The sequence below is a fragment of the Chlorocebus sabaeus genome, chromosome 25 (assembly GCF_047675955.1).
Source record: "Chlorocebus sabaeus isolate Y175 chromosome 25, mChlSab1.0.hap1, whole genome shotgun sequence".
Lineage (NCBI taxonomy): Eukaryota > Metazoa > Chordata > Mammalia > Primates > Cercopithecidae > Chlorocebus > Chlorocebus sabaeus.
In genome coordinates this window covers 25,580,514-25,583,223 of record NC_132928.1, presented here as the reverse complement: position 1 = coordinate 25,583,223, position 2,710 = coordinate 25,580,514, and the positions used below count along the sequence as shown (strand labels likewise).

At 37.2% G+C, this 2,710-nt stretch overlaps 1 pseudogene; it reads right to left on the bottom strand.

Moving 5' to 3' along the window:
- Positions 1–2,014: 2,014 nt before the first annotated feature.
- Positions 2,015–2,404, bottom strand: LOC103230265 (10 kDa heat shock protein, mitochondrial pseudogene; annotated as a pseudogene).
- Between the last annotated feature and the right edge of the window lie 306 nt (positions 2,405–2,710).

Sequence of the window (2,710 nt, the reverse complement as noted above, 5' to 3'; positions counted from 1 at the left end):
AAAATTAGCTGGCCGTGGTGGTGCACGCCTGTAGTCCCAGCTACTTGGGAGGCTGAGGCAGGAGAATCGCTTGAACCTGGGAGGTGGAGGTTGCAGTGAGCTGAGATCACGCCACTGCACTCCAGCCTGGGCAACAGAGCAAGAGTCCATCTCAAAAAAAAAAAAAAAGAAAAGAAAAGAAAAAGAAAACATTTTGTGTACACTGGACAGGAAAATCTATTTGAGATCAGATCTAGTGAGATTTTGTATTCTGTGTTTACTTTGACCCTTGACTGAAGTTGTAGAACTGAAGCTGCAAACTCTGGGTCTGTGAGTCTGTATGAAAAAATTATTCACTTCTCATTGAATGAATTGGTCATATTTTCCTATCTCTGAGTATGTTAATTACACTCTTTATTGACACAGTACAAAGTTATCACACTTGATAATTCCTTTTTATCTTGTCACTTCTGATGCCTTTAAGAAGATTATGTGTGTGGGTATGTACGTGGCTATATGTGTATATGTTTGTGTTTGTGTGTATAGCTACTATTTTCAGTGGGAGGGGTTACGGTTGCCAGGTAAATACAGGACACCAATTAAATCTGGATTTCAGTAAACAATGAATAATTTTTTAACATAAGTATGTCTGAAATTCAAATTTAACTGGGGATCCTGTATTTTTTCAATTTTTTTTTTTTTTGAGACGGAGTTTCGCTCTTGTTGCCCAGGCTGTAGTGCAGTGGCGTGATCCTGGCTCATCGCAACCTCCGCCTCCCAGGTTCAAGCGATTCTCCTGCCTCAGCCTCCGAGTAGCTGTGATTACAGGCACCCACTGCCATGCCCGGCTAATTTTGTATTTTTAGTAGGGACAGGGTTTCTCCATGTTGGTCAGGCTGGTCTCGAACTCCCAACTTCAGGTGATCCACCTGCCTCAGCCTCTCAAAGTGCTGGGATTACAGGCGTAAGCCACCGTGCCTGGCCAAATTCTTTAATTGTAATAAGATATACATAACACAAAATGTACCATTTTTATGTATACAGTTCAGCAGTATTAAATATATTTATAATGTGCATCTTCATAATTCTTTTCATCTTGTAAAATTGAAACTCTGTACCCATTAAACAACTTCCAATTTTTCTGTCCCCTCCACCCTCTGGCAAACACCATTCTACTTTCTGTCTGTATGATTTTCACTACTCTGCCTCTAATATATTCTAATAAGTAGAATATATACAGCCTTTGTCTTTCTGTGACTGACTTATTTCACTTAGGATAATGTCCTCAGGGTTCATTCGTTTTGTAGCATGTCAGAATTTCCTTTCTTGTTAAGGCTGTGTAATATTTCACTGTATGTGTATACCACATTGTGTTTATCCATTCCTCCGTCAGTGGACGTTTGGGGTTGCTTCTATGTTTTAAATAGTATGAATAATGCTGCTATGAACATGGGTGTGCAGTATCTCTTTGAGACCTGCTTTCAATTATTTTGGATACACCCCAAGTAGAATTGCCACGGTAATTTTATTTCTATTTTTTTGAGAACCCACCACAGTGTTTTTTATAGTGGCTGCACCATTTTACACAGCCACCTTGGCTGATTCTCATTTGTATCTTTTCTGTGTAAGAAACCATAACCATGAGCATAATACTTTTCAGTGAGCTCTGTGAGTCTTGTGAATTATCAAAGAAGGCAGTTTTTGGACCCCCCAAATTTGTAGTTTGTATCAGAAGTGAGGATAGTCTTGTGGGCACTGTTCCCTCAAACTTTGTAGTTTGATTAACTCTAGGTAGAATATATCTGTACTTTGTATTTTTATTTTTCCGCCCCAACATGATGTGCAGAAATATACCTACTATAGCATTCTGCCAGATATAGTAAATAGATCTAGTTTTAATGTGAAGGTCGTTGAGTTTTATTATCATGCATTTTCAAACTTCTATTGAAATGATTAATAAGTTTACCTTAACTGATGTTGTGGTTTTTTTTTTTTTTTGGTTAGTTATCATTAGTTTATTGTAAAAGAGAAATATGGAAATTATTTACATGATGAAAGATTTCAGAACTTCAGTGGAATGGGCAGCTTCATGTTGATGCCATTTCAATAGTGACTTATTTCAGTCTACGTACTTTCCAAGAATGTCACCATCTCTAAATAGGAAATAATCCTTGTCATCTAGAACTACTTTGGTGCCTCCATACTCTGGGAGAAGAACTTTATCTCCAACTTTAACGCTAACTGGTTGAACCTCTCCACCCTTTCCTTTAGAATGCGATCCAATAGCAACTACTGTTGCTTGAGATTTTTCTGGAAGCATAATGCCTCCTTTGGTTACAGTTTCAGCAGCACCCCTTTCAACCAATACTCGGTCAAAGAGTGGAAGAAACTTTCTAAATGCTTGTCCTACCATGACTCCCTCCACCTCAGACTCATACTCTGCTCTCTTGTTTTCATATTCATCTGTCATCAGGAGTGGAGCCAGGCTTTGTAGGACCTGAAGCTCATGTAATTTGGGGGCTCTTTTTGTTGAAAAAAAAAATTTAAAAAGAGTGAAAATATAAATTTTAAAATTATAAGTACAAAATTATGCACAGAAGTAAGTTTTCATTTAGAGTGAAAAAAGAAATCATAACAAATTTTAAAAATTTTTAAATCAAGAACATAAATGATAAAATCCAGAAAAACAACATAATATTTTTATTAATTACCTGAATCACCTCTGCGATAC